Source organism: Artemia sp. Qi Xiang Cuo, chromosome 10 (genome assembly GCF_049724085.1).
Source record: "Artemia sp. Qi Xiang Cuo chromosome 10, ASM4972408v1, whole genome shotgun sequence".
NCBI lineage: Eukaryota > Metazoa > Arthropoda > Branchiopoda > Anostraca > Artemiidae > Artemia > Artemia sp. Qi Xiang Cuo.
In genome coordinates, this window is record NC_142803.1 from 49,304,943 (window position 1) to 49,322,478 (window position 17,536).

Below are 17,536 nucleotides of genomic sequence, written 5' to 3' on the forward strand. Positions count from 1 at the left end.
GAAAATATTCACAAGTATGGTATTACTTTTTTTATCTTCCACCGAAAAATTTAGAATTGAACTTTAAATTTCTTTATGTCTTTGTGAAATAGAGAACTGAAGTGGAAGATTTTTGTTTTCTCTGAGAAATTAGAATTGAATTATGTTCTTTTGTAAAATTCAGAAGATAACTTTAACTTTTTTATCTTCTGTGAAAAATTTGGAAAAATATTTAAAATTTTTCCTAACTTCGGGACAGATCTGAATTAAATTGGAAAAATTTTATATTATTTGCAAAAATAGAAATTCTCGATCACTAATATCTTTTTCAGTGAGGAAATTAAGAAGTGAACTTGAACTTTTCTTCTCTTCGTTGAGAAAATTAAAAATTGAACTAGTACTTTTTATCTTCCGGGAAAATATTTACAACTATGGTATAGCTTTTTCTATTTACTACGGAAACATTTAGAATAGAACTTTAAATTTCTTTATGTCTTTGGGGAACTGAAAACTGAAGTGGAAGATTTTTATTTTCTCTGGAGAAATTAGAATTGAAGTGTGTTCTTTTGTAAAATTCAGAAGAGACCTTGAACTTTTCTTCTCTTCGTTGAGAAAATTTTAAATTGAACTAGAACTTTTTATCTTCCGGGAAAAAAAGTATGGTATTACTTTTTCTATCTTTCACCGAAAAATTTAGAATTGAACTTTAAATTTCTTTATGTCTTTGTGAAATAAAGAACTGAATTGGAAGATTTTTATTTTCGCTCGAGAAATTAGAATTGAATCGCGTTCTTTGGTATAATACAGAAGAGAACTTGAACTTTTCTATCTTCTATGAAAAATTTGGAACAGTATTTTAAATTTTTCATCTCTTCGAGACAGATCTGAACTAAAGTGGAAAATTTTTATATTATTTGTAAAAATATAAATTAACGATAACTAATATATTTTTTATTGAGAAAATTCATAAAAGAACTTGAACTTTCCTTGACTTCGTTGAGAAAATTAAAAATTGAACTAGAACTTTGTATCTTCCTGGAAAATATTCGCAACTATGGTATAGCCTTTTCTATCTACTACAGTAAAATTTAGAATAGAACTTTAAATTTATTTATGTCTTTGGTGAACTTAAAACTGAAGTGGAAGATTTTTATTTTCCATGGAAAAATTACAATTTAAGTGAGTTCTTTGGTAAAATTCAGAAGAAAACTTGAACTTTTCTACTCTTCGTTGAGAAAATTTTAAATTGAACTAGAACTTTTTATCTTCCGGGAAAATATTCGCAAGTATGGTATTACTTTTTCTATCTTCCACCAAAAATTTAAAATTGAACTTTAATTTTCTTTATGTCTTTGTGAAAAAAAGAACTGAAGTGGAAGATTTTTATTTTCGCTGGAGAAATTAGAATTGAATTGTGTTCTTTGGTAAAATTCAGAAGAGAACTTGAACTTTTTTATCTTCTGTGAAAAATTTGGAACATTATTTTAAATTAATCATCTCTTCGAGACAGATCTGAACTAAAGTGGAAACTTTTTATATTATTTGGAAAAATAGAAATGATCAATAACTAATTTCTTTTTCATTGAGAAAATTCAGAATAGAACTTTAACTTTCCTTGACTTCGTTGAGAAAATTGAAAATTGAACTACAACTTTTTGTCTTCCGGGAAAATATTCGCAACTATGGTATAGCTTTTTCTATCTACTACAGATAAATTTAGAATAGAAATTTATATGTCTTTGGTGAACATAAAACTGAAGTGGAAGATTTTTATTTTCTATGGAGAAATAACAATTGAATTGTGTTCTTTGGTAAAATTCCGAAGAGAACTTGAACTTTTCTATCTTCTATGAAAAATTTGGAACAGTATTTTAAATTTTTTAATCTCTTCGAGACAAATCTGAACTAAAGTGGAAAATTTTTATATTATTTGGAAAAATAGAAATGATTAATAATTAATTTCTTTTTCATTGAGAAAATTCAGAATAGAACTTGAACTTTTCTTTACTTCATTAAGAAAATTTAAAATTGAAAGAGAACTGCTTATCTTTCGAGAAAATGTTCACAACTATGATATAGCTTTTTCTATCTACTAAGGAAAAATTTAGAATTTGTAAAATTGGTTTAAGAAGCATATTAAGAAAAGAACTTGTTCTGAAAAGATATAATAAAACCTTTTGAAAAGTATTGCTTGATCTTGGGGTGTGCAAAAAAGTCCTTAAGTAAAGTTGTGGTGAAAAAGATAACTACTTCAACTTGTAAAATTGGTTTATTAAGGACATTAAGAAAAAAAAACTTATTCTGAAAAGATATAATAAAGCCTTTTGGAAAGTATTGCTTGATGTTTGGGTGTGCAAAAAAGTGGGGAAAAAGATAAGTACTTCAACTTGTAAAATTGGCTTAAGGAAGAAAATTACGTAAAGAACTTGTTCTGAAAAGATATAATAAATCCTTTTGAAAAGTATTGCTAGATGTTGGGGTTTTCAAAAAGCCTTATAGTAAAGTTGTGGGGGGAAAGATGAGTACTTAAACTTGTAAAATTGGTTTAGGAAGGACATTACGTAAAGAACTTATTCTGAAAAGATATAATAAATCCTTTGAAAAGTATTGCTTGGTGTTGGGGCATTCGAAAAGCTGTAAAGTAAAGTTGTGGGTGAAAAGGATGGGTACTTCAACTTGTAAAATTGGCTTAGGAATGACATTAAGAAAATAACTTGTTCTGAAATGTCATTTGAAAAGTATTGCTTGGTGTTGGAGCATTCAAAAAGGCAGTATAGTAAAGTTGTGGGTGAAAAAGATGGGTACTTCAATTTGTAAAATGGGTTTAGGAGGGACATTATGAAAAGAAATTGTTCTGAAATGCCTTTTGAAAAATATTGTTTGGTGTTGGAGCATTCAATAAAGCTGTAAAGTAAAGTTGTGGGTGAAATGGATAGGTTCTTCAATTTGTAAAATAGGTTTAGGATGTATATTAAAAAAAGAACTTATTGTGAAATAACATTTGAAAAGTATTGCTTGTTGTTGGGGCACTCAAAAAGCTGTAAAGTAAATTTATAGGTGAAAAAGATAAGAACTTCAACTTTTAAAATGGCTTTAGCAAGGACATTAAGAAAAGAACTTGTTCTGAAATACCCTTTGAAAAGTATTGCTTGGTGCTGGAGCATTCAAAAAGGCAGTTTAGTAAGGTTGTGGGTGAAAAGGATGGGTACTTCAACTTGTAAAATGGGTTTAGGAAGGACATTAAGAAAAGAAATTGTTCTGAAATGCCTTTTGAAAAGTATTGCTTGGTGTTGGAGCATTCAAAAAGCTCTAAAGTAAAGTTGTGGGTGAAAAGGATGGGTACTTCAACTTGTAAAATGGGTTTAGGAAGGACATTAAGAAAATAACTTGTTCTGAAATGCCTTTTGAAAAGTATTACTTGGTGTTGTGGCATTCAAAAGCTGTAAAGTAAAGTTGTGGGTGAAATTGATGGTTTGTTAAATTTATATAATAGGTTTAGGATGTACATTAAAAAAAGAACTTATTGTGAAATGTCATTTGAAAAGTATTGCTTGGTGTTGGGGCACTCAAAAAGCTTTAAAGTAAATTTGTGGGTGAAAAGGATAGGTACTTCAACTTGTAAAATGGGTTTAGGATGGACATTATGAAAAGAACTTGTTCTGAAATGCCCTTTGAAAAGTATTGCTTGGTGTTGGAGCATTCAAAAAGGCAGTAAAGTTGTGGCTGAAAAGGATGGGTACTTCAACTTGTATAATGGGTTTAGGAAGGACATTAAGAAAAGAAATTGTTCTGAAATGCCTTTTGAAAACAATTTCTTTGGTGTTGGAGCATTCAAAAAAGGTATAAAGTAAAGTTGTGGGTGAAAAGGAGGGGTACTTCAAATTGTAAAATGGATTTGGGAAGGACATTAAGAAAAGAACTTGTTCTCAAATGCCCTTTGAAAAGTATTGCTTGGTGTTGGAGCATTCAAAAAGCTGTAAAGTAAAGTTGTGGGTGAAAAGGATGGGTACTTCTATTTGTAAAATGGGTTTAGGACGGTCACTAATAAAAGAACTTGTTCTGAACTGCCTTTTGAAAAGTATTGTTTGTTCTTGGGATGTGCAAAAAAGTCGTAAAGTAAAGTTGTGGGTGAGAAGGATGGGTACTTCAACTTGTAAAATGGGTTTAGGATGGACATTAAGAAAACAACTTGTTCTGAAAAGATATAATAAAGCCTTAAAAAAGTATTAAAAAATGGGGATGGGGCTCTTTGGGGACTGGGAGGGGTCTTTGGGGGTCCGGGGGCCCTTTGGGGGCCGGTTGGTCCTTTGGGAGCCCGGTGGACCTTTGGGGACCACGGGCTTCCTTCGGGGTTGGGGTCGGGGGATCGGAGCCCTTTGGGGTTGGGGTAGGGGACTTCACGACACTGTTCAAATGGAACTTGTGTATTATAATGACCACAGAGTTTCACCCTCAAATCGTCTTCAAAATCCTCTTCTAAAACCATCTTTTAAAATGTCTCTAACGGTTTCGCCCCAATAACCCGTAAACGTAATTTCTGCGTGTTCCTTTTATTTTGACATCCCTGTGCTGTCCCATATGAAATTCCTATGAAACCATTTCCCGCGTTAATCTTTTCATCTCTAAGATCAAAACTTTCGCCGGGAGATAATTCTCCTTTCGTGACAAACCAATCAACCTTGACATCATCCGTCAGACATTAATAAACTTCGCCCAGAAACAATTCTCCTGGACGAACTCCAAAGACATTAATCAAACTTGACATCATCTGTCAGACATTAAGAAACTTCACCCGGAAACAATTCTCCTGGACGAACTCCAAAGACATTAATAAACTTCGCCCCGGAAAGAATTCTCCTGAACGAACACCAATTTCTCGGAAACGTGTTCTCCCTAGGGAGGCTATGCCCATATATGATGACCCGTCGGACTGACAGCACAGGTGTTCTCCCTAGGGACTCTATGCCCATATATGGTGCCCCGTCACGAGTCAATAAGGCCTTTCTACTTCTACATGCTTTAAAGAGACTTAAAATGACAGGGAATAGGAATCATAATATAGACCTTCGATTTTTTATGATTTAAAACCCTTACCAGGAGGCTTAGATCCTTCAATTTGAAAAACATTCCTCAATTATTTTTTTTTGCAAATACATGTGAAACCATATAGACACGAAAATAGCAAATCCTTGGGTTATGGTTACCATGGCCATAAAAATGGGTATACGATGTCACAATAGGTCAAACATCCTCAAGTCCAGAATGAGAGGCAACTAATCAGAACTAAGGAGAAAATTTTCAAGGGACCACACCTCCTTACTCAAATGAAAAAAAGAGTACAAACATGAATTTTTTCAAGTAAAAATGACTTTAAAAAGATCTTTTGATAGTTATCCCTCCTCCTAAGGAAAAGAGATTCTTGCCTGATGTTCTCCGGACTAATCCCCACTCTAAACTTGGGATCGTACTTAAAACAAGGATACATGTACGGTACATAGCACCTTTTTGGAAATTACTGTCGTCCACTCAGTGGGCAAAAGTAAGGGTCCTATTTTTTCAATTCGTGAAGTTCCTTTTGAGACTTGTACCATGGACGAGTAACTCCTATATCATGTGTAATTATGGTGTATCCAATCCAGAAGTCTGTGTTAAGCGTGTTGCCGAGAAATTTCTGAAAAACAATAAGGGAAGAGCGAAACCATGGCTAGCCATTCTGTACCAGTATTTTGCCAATGCACATAATGTGTAAGTACGTTTGTTGATGACTCGTAGTGGGAGAGCTTTCTTTTCTTTTTCCTTTGTTATACTCCGTTTTAATTCCATATGAAATTTCAGGCAATATAACTACTTACTTACTTACAGCAACTAATGACATACTTTGTGTGCGACTATTGACTGACCACTGCTTAAGGCCTTTACTTTGGAAAATCTAAACTCTTGAATTGGGACGAATGCAATGTTTCTTGGCGTTTATATCCCCCCGGTGATTACCCCCTGGAACATACCCCCCCCTGCGGAAAATACCCCCTGCGGAAAATATCCTCCCCGGGAGATTCCCTCCGGGGAAAATAGACCCCGAAAAATGCCCCCCCCCACGGACAATACCGTCACGAAAATACACCCTGGAAAATACCCCCGTTAAAATATCCCCCCGTAGACAATACCTCCCTGGTAAATACCCCCTGCGGAAAACACCCTCCCCCGGAGAATCCCCCAGGGGAAAATAGCCCCCCGAGAAATGCCCCCCCACCACGGAAAATCCCCCCCCCGAAAATTATCCCTGGAAAATACCCCCATTAAAAATGTCCCCCGCATAAAATACCTCCTTGGTAAATACCCCCTCGGACCCCCCCCCCCCCTCACCCTCATGGAAAATAAGGCTTACCAAAATTGAGATTTTTTTTTGTTTTCGTAGAAATAAGGAATTTTGGTACTTGTGTATTATACGCCGCTCACTCAAGTTTACGCTGTGTAAAATACGAGGTTTTTTCGCTAGTTTTTTCATTACTTTAGAAATAAATTTGGGGTATAGATTTGCAGATTGGGGGTGGGGAGGTAAAGTATAGTAGATCTGCAAGCAAAATTTAGTTGGTTCAAATATTTTGCAGATTAGAAAGATAGATAGATAAGTGTATTTTAAAGCCAAATATACGGCCATGAACACAGTAGAATAACATAAATGAAAGGCACAAATAACAAAAAAAATTGATGAACGATCAACAAAAAACACTTAAATGAAACACTGCATTAACCAAATAATAGTACTTAATACTTGGAAAAACGGTCATTGAAAAAAAAAACACTTAACCCTTGGAACAAACATTTAAATGAAACATTACATTTACTTTATACTTGGATTTTAGTCTTTTAGTTAACAAACTTTCCAAATAATTCGCCATTTTTCTGTATTTTTTTAGAGGCCATATAACTAGAAAGAGTTGTTTTTGGCTTCAAACTGTCCAAAAACTTAACCCCCCCCCATCCACTTGTAAAGTGATCAAAAAGTACAAAACCTCTTTCTTTGATTAAGAAAATAACTAGATCATTTTTGTTTATTAGCCCAATTACAGCCATTTTCATAAGATGTGCTAAACTACACAAATACGAAAAAACAATTGCTCGGAACTAACACACCTTACCTATTATCACCATTAGCTTAATTATGAAACCCACAGAAGTCACGAACAATGAAACAATGTCTGCTCATGCAAATAAAGAATAGCCATTTAAAGTGACAATTGTAATACAATATAATACAGTCTGTTGGAATTTTATGACTGTCACTAATGACAGAAGTTCGCTCATGCGGATAAGAAAAAGTATTAAAGAAACAAAGTTATCGTATATAGAAAAAAATTATGTATCGTTTTTTATTGTCTGAAACAATATCCTATTGTTATATAGTCTATCCTGTTCTATAAATGTCCTATAAATAATAGTCTATCTAGAAACTAGGTGACAAGGTGCCAAGAAAACCTATATAAAAATAATACTTTATTGGACAGGGGAATTTTCTAGATGCCATTTCCGTAGTAATAAACCATTCAGAATTAGAAGTTAAGGATTTAAGTAAAAAGTATTAATTAAGTCCAATTGCAATTCAGATCTAGCCAGTATCCGAGAATAATCTAGTCCAACAGAAAGGCAAGCTATACATCCAAATAGACGCCTCATGTAACCTAAGGGGAATTCAAAAGATATACTTGGTTAGAATTGGTGTCCAAAAAGGGAGTCTTGATGCGGTAATGGGTGAGTAGTTATGCCCTAGCGAGTACTGAGATCAGGCACGTACGCAGGAATTGGTTTCGGGGGGGGGCCAAATCCTTAAAACCCATTATTCTGCGAGAAAAATCAGAACATTATGGGAAAAGGTAAAAAATCGTGAGATTTCGGGGGGAGCCAGGGCCCGGAGGCCCCCCTACGCACGTCCCTGACTGAGATGCTAGTCTATTTGCAGTTGGGAAAAAGCTTAGTTCGGTGTTATATCCTTACTTTGTGTTAGACTCAACTTATGAACTTTTGGAAGTCTTAATATGTGTTATCAAGCGGGACGCAGTAACGCAGTTTATAGTGATTCTTATTTCACTTTAATTATGACACCCACAGAGGTCACGAACAATGAAACAATGTCTGCTCATGCAAATAAAGAATAACCATTAAAGTGACAATTGTAATACAATGTATTACAGAAGTAACCTGTTAGAATTTTGTGACTGTCACTAATGACAGATGTTCGCTCATGCGGATAAGAAAAATTATTAAAGAAACAAAGTTACCGTATATGAAAAAAAATTATTTATCGTTTTTTGTTGTCTGAGACATGTCCTATTGTTATATAGTCTATTCTGTCCTGTAAATGTCCTATTAATAATATTCTATCTTGAAGCTAGGTGACGAGTTGTCAAGAAACACTATATAAAAATCATACTTTATTGGACAGGGGAATTTCCTAGATGCCATTTCCGTAGTAATAAACTATTCAGAATTAGAAGTTAACGATTTAAGTAAAAAGTATTAGTTAAGTCCGATTGCAATTCAGGTCTAGTCGGTATCCGAGAAGAATCTAGTCCAATAGAAAGGCAGGCCATTTATTCCAAGAGACGCCTCATGTAACCTAAGGGGAATTCAAAAGATATACTTGGTTAGAATTGGTGTCCAAAAAGGGAGTCTTGAGGCGGTAATGGGTGAGTAGTGATGCCCTAGCGAGTTCTGAGATGCTAGTCCAGCAGTTGGGATAAAGCTTAGTTCGGTGTTATATCCTTACTTTTTGTTAGACTCAACTTATGAACTTTTAGAAGTCTTAATATGTGTTATCAAGCAAGACGCAGTAATGCAGATTATAGTGATTCTTATTTCACTTCTGCCCAATAAATTTGTAGTGTTCATGCCAGTATGTTGACATGTCCTTATATTTTACGTCCGCATGTGTATTCCTGTATACACTCATGTAAGTAACAATAACACCACTACTTTCTTATACTTTTCTTATATAAATTACATTCTTATTCACTTTCTTATTACTTTTCTTATACAAATTACATTACTGTCTCATTACTTTCTTAGTCTCCCCGTATCTCCAATCGCTCCCTAAGGAATCTGATCTTTATGACCTAATGTACAGGTGTTAAAACATAACCTATTAAAGTGACTGCTCTAGATTATATGGCTTTGCCTTGTGGTAAAGGTTCTTCAAGAGTAGAATTGAGTGTCGGTCAAAAAGAAATTATATAATACATAGTCAATAGATCCTATTCAATAAATCCCCCTCTAACAATTATCAACATAAATCCCCCCATAACAATATAAAAGAAGATAACCGAGGTAAAAATAAAACTCATCCATGAGTAGTCTAGACCTGGAAGACCTAGTTCAAGAAGATAAATACGATATTTTAATTTCATTTGTCGAATATCCTAATCGAACTTATCACTTAACAAATCAATACGGTCAAATAGCCCATTTAATAACAACCAAACTCTTTTCAAAAACTAAAAGCATAAAATAAAAAAATAAATATGCCTTATTATAACATATTAATAACAATTAATAACATATTAATTCTAGAGTAAAACAGAAAGATGTGACAAAGGAATATCATGATAATCCTCATTGTTCACGCAGCAGCCCAAAACATCGCAAAACATGGAATCATATTCAAACAGTTAAATTCATTACTAGCGAGCCATAATGCATGGAAAATATTTATGAGGTTAGATCCCAAACCGTTCGAAACCTTATTCCAACAAGTAATAATACAAGAGAAAAATACCAATCAACTCAAGGAATCCATATTTCAATTCTTAAGATCAGATAAAAGCTTACAAACTAGTAAACTCATGTATGATAAGGATAAAAAAGAAGTCTCACTTCCCATTATTCTAGAACAAAAGTCAAAGTACATAATAGATGATTTTGACAAGAAAATGGCAGAAAGTGATATGGCTCTAGGAACCAACACAAGAGAAAACAGAAGGAGATTATCAGTGAATGATATTGAAAATGCACCAAGTGACCTTACAACAATAAAATCTACTGAAAACCCTCACATACCTACTACCAGGAAAAGAAAACTCTATGATGAAAGCTACGCCATGTTAAATGAATTACCAAGTATATAGACTTTTCTAAGACAAATGTGGCGAGACCACACCGCAAACAACATTACTAAGGAGACACAGTCTAGAGTGAAAAATGAAATTATCGACAGACCCCAAAAGATACAGAAACCTGTTATACCAAATACCGAACCAACAGAAATAGAATTAGGTAGCAAAACAGCAAAAATAGATACACTGGATATGTTAAATGAAGCTATAGAAGAATATTCCATCCTGCAACTAGAATATGAATACAAAGATCCAACAAATAAAACAAGACAGATACCCCAACAACCATCCCCATATCCGAGACACAAACAGGAGAATTACAAAACTTATTCGAGTTATTCAATACGGTCGAAAATTAAAACAAAGCCCCACAAGAATTTTAAAAGTATTTTTTCATAAAAACAAATACCGTACATCCACTAGTCTAATTTTCATCGTCGGAGAACTCGCTTCTCACCCATTTGTGCTATCAACAGAAGAAGATATGAATATCCTAAGGGAAAACGTGAAAAAAACTGAATAATGTCATGAAGATAACCCTACATGTTCAGAAAATACAAGCTAGCATAGCCAATTGCCAAAGAGACAAAATTGAAGCGATATCAAAGAAAATCTTAAAAACGGAGAACGTAATGAATTACTTAAGAAACTAGGCAGATTGTGTATTAACAGGTTCAAGCCTTACTATGGTATCACTTAACATAATTACAATGTCATTAATAAACCTCATGACATATGTTAGTAAGCTCCAGTTTGTATTATTGGCCCTCATCGGAGGAACCTTATCATATGACCTAGTAGGTCCTACTAACCTAAAAAATATTCTAGACGAAATAATAACAAACCTATAGTTTGGTCTGCCTCTACCCACAGAACCAAAGGTGGCAAACTTATTCCTTTACTACACGAAGCTAAAAGTCCACATCACGGAGATAAATGAACAATTATTCGCGGTAGTGATAATTCCATTGATAATTCATCAATCCATACATGATTTGTACGAAATCTCCACCTTTCCAGCCAACATAAAATAGACAAATTCATTTATGAATGTTCAACATGAAGCGGAATATTTGCTTGTTGATCAGGACAGAAGAAAATATGCTTTGGCTACCCCACAGGACCTAAAAGAGTGCGGATCATACAAAAACCTAGTATGTCAGCTAACATTACCAATTTACAATTTCAAATCTGGATCGTGTATGTTAGATATATTTTTAACAGAAACCCAACAATAAGAAATGCCTAGTTCTTGTGAAGCTTCAATAGGGAGAACTAAACGAAAGGTATTCATACATCTTAGAAATGATCTTTGGATATTTTCTGTTCCAAAAGAAACCGTCGGAACCATATTTTGTTTTAACAACACGGAAAGAACAGATCCAAGTTATAGGACGGAATTACTATTACAAGATGTAGGAACGATAACCGTAAGACATGGTTAACAAGGATAAACAAAAAACACGAAAAATAACGATAACCATCAAATCAAGTACCAATTGATTTGACATAATAATTTTTCTAACTGTACTGGTTTATATGATTGTAATTATATGTATTTGAGGTAACATAAGCATAAAAATGTCGGCAAGATGTATATAAAGATTTTTTTGAATTCAACATTATATTAGTCGATTTAACAGTATCATTTTAATTGCATATAACTGATTTTTCAAATAATAATCGCGATTAGTTAGCCTACTCATTTTATATCGGGTCTATGTATATTAGTCCACGCGTAATAAGGAAGTTGTGATTCTACCTTGGTATTTCTATTTTAGGAATTGGGTTGACCTAATGGAAATCAGTCCTTACGAATATACAACCCAATACAGATACTACCAAGTAGCATCTATCTTCATCAGTTGTCAACCAACGAAGAGTACTCACAAGCAGGATCCCAGACGACAATATTGTGACGATAATCGCAATTACCACAACCTATCACCAGGTAACACTGCCTTGTAAATATCATCGACCAGCATGTCACATAACTAGGGTAACAATAATTATCTTGAGAACCCCATCGACCAGCATGTCGTAAAACTGCAAAACATCCGTCAAATAATCATCCTGACCTCCATGTCGCGAAACTTTAGAACAATTTCCAAAATGAATATCTCGAGAATCCCATCGATCTGCATATCGGAAAACTTTGAAATTATCACCAAAGAAATTTTAATCGAAAAACCCCTATCACCGGCATGTCGTAACACTACAACATCGTCCCTGAGTGATTATCCTCATAACCCAACAATTAAATTCTGAAGACCCAAAGTAATGCCAGTGATAAACCACTTGACGATTACATACCTTAATCACGGATCAAAAGCAATATGTTAAAACAGAATCCAAGATTAAGATTCGACCATTCTGTAAATATAAGTTTTAATTCCATAATAATTAACTAGAAACCAGCCCATCGTCTATGATAAGAAGAGCCAATCACTAACAATTTTATATGGCAAACACAAACTGTAAGTGTTTAAACAATTTCCCAAAGACACAGTGCCCAAAAGGTAACTCAACCCAACTATTAACATAAAAATCACAGTGATTATTGTATTGACAATTATGTACCTTAAGGACAGATCAAGGACAGGATATTGAAACAGACTAGGAGATAAAGTTTCGATCCATCTGCAAAGAAAAGTGTTATGCCCTATGATAAGTTAGAACCAGCCCATCGTACTTGATAAGAAGAACCGCGCACGAACGATTTTTTATGGGAAATGAAATCTGTAAATGCTTAAAAAAATTTCCCGAATATATGGTGCCAAAAGGGAAAACCAAGAAGATAAAAATTAGCCCATTCAGACACAAATTAAGTGAAAGCCAAAGATAAAATGACAACGTACGTGAGTATAATACAGACACGTAGAGTGGTGAAATGGATATGAATTTAAATATATCAATGAAAAACTCTAGTAAACTACTGAATGTTTTCGCATAGAAAGGAAACCAATGATGTATTTAGTGTTACCTACCACGGATCGTTTTAAACCATTTTGTCTTGTATTTTAATTCACTTTTTATGCCATATCATATTATTCAATGCCATATTCAATGCCAAATTTAATGCCATATTCAATCCCAATTCAATGCCATATCATATTAGTTTTGCGTTAGATGGAGGTATAATGTTAATGTTAGAAAGAACGTGCGCACATTTTCAATCATGTAGAATTTTTATCATATCGACTTTAAGTAATGTATCGAAAACATAAGTATCATGAAGTACTCAGGAATATGTAAAGTTTATAACAGATATAAATTGAATTGTTGAATCAATAAAATTTGTAATAACAAAACATAATCGAAAATCCAAAATTAAAAGAAGACCGATTGTGTGAACAATGATGGGGATATCATTGGACGATGGAAAGGGTAACATGTATTGTGATAAAAAATCAAAAATTACGAAACCCTTTTATTTTCATTAATGAAATAACTAGAGTATTTTTGTTTATAAACCCATTTATAGCCATTCCCATAGGATATACTAAACTACACAAGTATGACAAAACAATGGCTCGGAACTAACAGACCTTATCTATTATCACCATTAGCTTAATTATGAAATCCATAGAAGAAATGAACAATGAAACAATGTCCCCTCATGCAAATAAAGAATAGGCATTAAAGTGACAGTTGTAATATAATGTAATACAGAAGTGTCACCTGTTGGAATTTTATGACTGTCACAATGAAAGAAGTTCGCTCATGCGGATAAGAAATACTATTAAAGAAACAAAGTTATCATATCTAAAGAAATTATGTTTCGTTTTTTTATTGTCTGAAAAAATGTCCTATTGCAATAAATAGTAATCTATCTTGAAGATAGGAGACAAGTTATCAAGAAAAAGTATATAAAAATAATACTTTATTGGACAGAAGAAATTCCTAGATGCCATTTACGTTGTAATAAACCATTCAGAATTAGAAGTTAATGATTTAAGTAAAAAGTATTAATTAAGTCCAATTGCAATTCAGGTGTGGGTGGTATCCGAGAATAATCTAGTCCAATAGAAAGGCAGGCCAAAGATCCCAAGAGACGCCTCATGTAACTTAAAGGGAATTCAAAAGATATGCCTGGGTAGAATTGGTGTCCAAAAAGGGAGTCTTGGTGCGGTAATGAGTGATCAGTGATACCCTAGCGAGTACTGAGAAGTTAGTCTATATGTAATTGGGAAAAAGATAAGTCTGGTGTTACATCTTATATTATACGTCCCCGTGTGCATTCCTGTATACACTCATGCAAGTAACAATTAGCCATTACTTTCTTATTTATGTCTCTCTATGTTAATATATCTCAGGAATTAGTCTCCCCGTGTCTCCAATCGCTCCCTAAGGAATCTGATCTTTATTACCTAATGTACAGGCTTTAAAATGTAACCTAGTAAAGTGACTGCTCTAGATATTATGGCTCTGTCTTGTGGTAAAGGTTCTTTAACGGTATAATCAAGAGTCAGTCAAAAATAAATTATATAATAAATAGTCTATACACCCCATTCAATAAATCCCCCCGTAACAATTTGCTACATAAATCCCCCCGAAACACTCTTATGTACAAATATATAGCCCAAATTATGTATTTACCATATATTCTGTCACTTATCTTCGTCTTGTCTTGCGCTAAGCTGGAAAAAACAACGAAGAAACCGGTTTTTTCTCGAGTTTTACACAGCGTAAACTTGAGTTAGTGGCCCATAATACACAAATACCAAAACTCCCTTCCCCCACTGGAAATTAAAGAAATAAAACTAAAATAAAATTGTCAAACTTGGAATGCCTTATTTCCAAAGAGGTGGGGGGTATTTTTTGAGGGGGGTATTGGGGGGTATTTTCCTCTGGGTGTATATTTCGCGGGATTTTTTTTTCTTGGGGTTTGGGGTATATTCCGGGGAGTATTCACCGGGGTGGGGAAGTGAACACCGCCCACAGATGCGTCATGGCAATAAAAGCGGATTGAATCGTTTTAAATAGGCCTATGTTTCAAAAAGTAGAATTAATTTTCACTTAGGGGCCTTAACGGCAAATTTACTGACATGTCATGGCTACCATATCAAATATAATTATGGGTGGGTTATTTCCTCTGTTTCTGTCACACTTTATATATTAGTCCAATTGGCTCTGCAATTATCAGATGAAAAACTTCTGAAAAGCAAAACTTGTGTATTATGTTCGTGAGCACTTTATTTAAATGTATAAAAGAAAAACCCTTGCTTAGACGCCCCTCCCCACACACAAAAGGCTCAAAGATTGATAATGTAAAGGAACAAAATTAGCAATTACCAAATATTACTAAGAAAATCGGACAGAAACTTTGACTATGTAACGAGCACTAACTTACAATTCTTTTAATCACTAGATTTAACTCGTGGTAAAAAATATAGATTATCTAAATAGACAAAAATACTGAATTGTTGGGGTAAAATTTATCTAAATAATCTTTCAGTGCATGAACTGTAAGTGATCAACTGTAAGTAAGGAGCGACTCGATCCAATAATAACCAAAATTCTAATAAAAAAGAATATTGATAACAATTTATGCATCAGAAGAATTATCTTTTTATGCTGATTTTGAATATATAAATTTCTTTATCACCGGCAGAAGCCACGAGCCCGAAAAAGTTTACCTGATTTTAGAAAAAGGGACAAAACAACCCAAAATGTCAAGTAATCTTAATGAAAATCGCACAGCCAGTTTATGCATATTACAGAAACCTACTTTGGAGGTGTTCATTTCAGCCAAACCCTACGGTTTGGCTAAAATGGTGCCTCTGCTAGAATGCGTCGTAAGAATTCGTCATCTTTACCATAAGTAAACATTCCCGATTGTCTAACACCTTCTGATAGTTGAACACTGCCTTTTGTTAAATTTAAACGAAGTTCTGATATAAGGTTAATGAATTCATTGTAAATACCATGTTTGAGCATAGCTTTCCTAAGCCGTGGTTTTGAATTACTTAGAACGAAAAAAAATATATGTTTTCATATATCTTCTTAAGCGTCATGATGGCGACTGACGACCTTTTTACTATTCACGGGTAGATATAGAGTGATTTCATTATCAAACATATCAGTGAATACGCTTAACTCATCGGGTGTGTTTTGATTAAGATCCAGTAGAATATAAGCATAAGCTTTATTAGTAGCTTGATTGAACGTGGAAAGTAAAAATTTTCGTTTGCCAGGGTAGATTTGCTTCTTTAGAGTTATAAGAGAACTTGAATGGCGAACAACTCTATAGAGGATATAGTATAGAAAGTACAATTAAAAGCAAGTGTCCTCATACATTTACTCTGATGAAAAAGATTAGGGAGAACAGCAGTTGTGGAAAGTTTTTCATGATTTGGCTGGACCTTGAATAATTATAGCATCTCCCGAGATCACTATTCAATAGATTCAGCTAAATCGTGATTCATGAATTTACCGGACCGTGAATAATTGTAGCTTCTCCCGAGACCATTCATGAATAGACTCAGCCAAATCGTCAATAATCTACCACGAGTTTGGCACAATACTATTAAACACGTCGAGTCCTCGTATGAATTTTATACTTTGTGCAATACTCGTTATTATGTCATAGGATTAATGCCAAACACTATAGCAATAATAAATATTTTTCAGATTCTTAAAAACATTTTAGCACGGTTTTGAATTATTTTCGTTAATAGTTTTGTTTTGCCAGACAGTGAGGATCTACGAAAAATGATCTAAATGGTGTTTTAAATTGATACCCACTCCTCCAATGTCAAAATACAACTAACCAAACCTAACCTCCATCTATTGAACAAACACTCAAAAGAATTAGAATATACATGGTTTCTTCAACATATAAAAAAATACACTACAAATTTATAAACCTATATAAAAATATACACTTGAATATATTCATAATGGCAGTGGAAAAAAACTTAAAAAAATACTTATGCCACCGGGTTGGGGTAGCCACTATGAAGGCGAAGACCCGGAGCAAAAGGCATGGTAGCCGCTGCGGTGGCAAGCGAGGGCTTGTCGGTAGCATGAAAAACATAAAACACTTTTTAAAATACCGCTTTAAACAAAAAATATAAAATATATAAATTAAATTATATAAATGTAAATAAAATCATGTAACAAAAATACACAATGCTGAGCTGGAGACTGATCGACCACCCTCCCCTACACTGAAGAAAAAACAGGTCCCTCCCCCCTCCCCGCCAGCTAAAGACTTTCTCCAGACAAAATTATTTTCTATAATTTATACAGTCAACTCAATCTGAAGTACGATAGTGGCCATGTGATAGTATCCTCACACCGACTACACGTACATAGACTTTGTCCGATATGGCGAACATGTCATTTTTTTTTCGACTCGAACAGTATAGTTTTATGCTTTAAAGAGCGAATGGCCATGACCTTCGCTCTTGAAACTAAAATGTTTTCTACACAATTCCTACAAATAC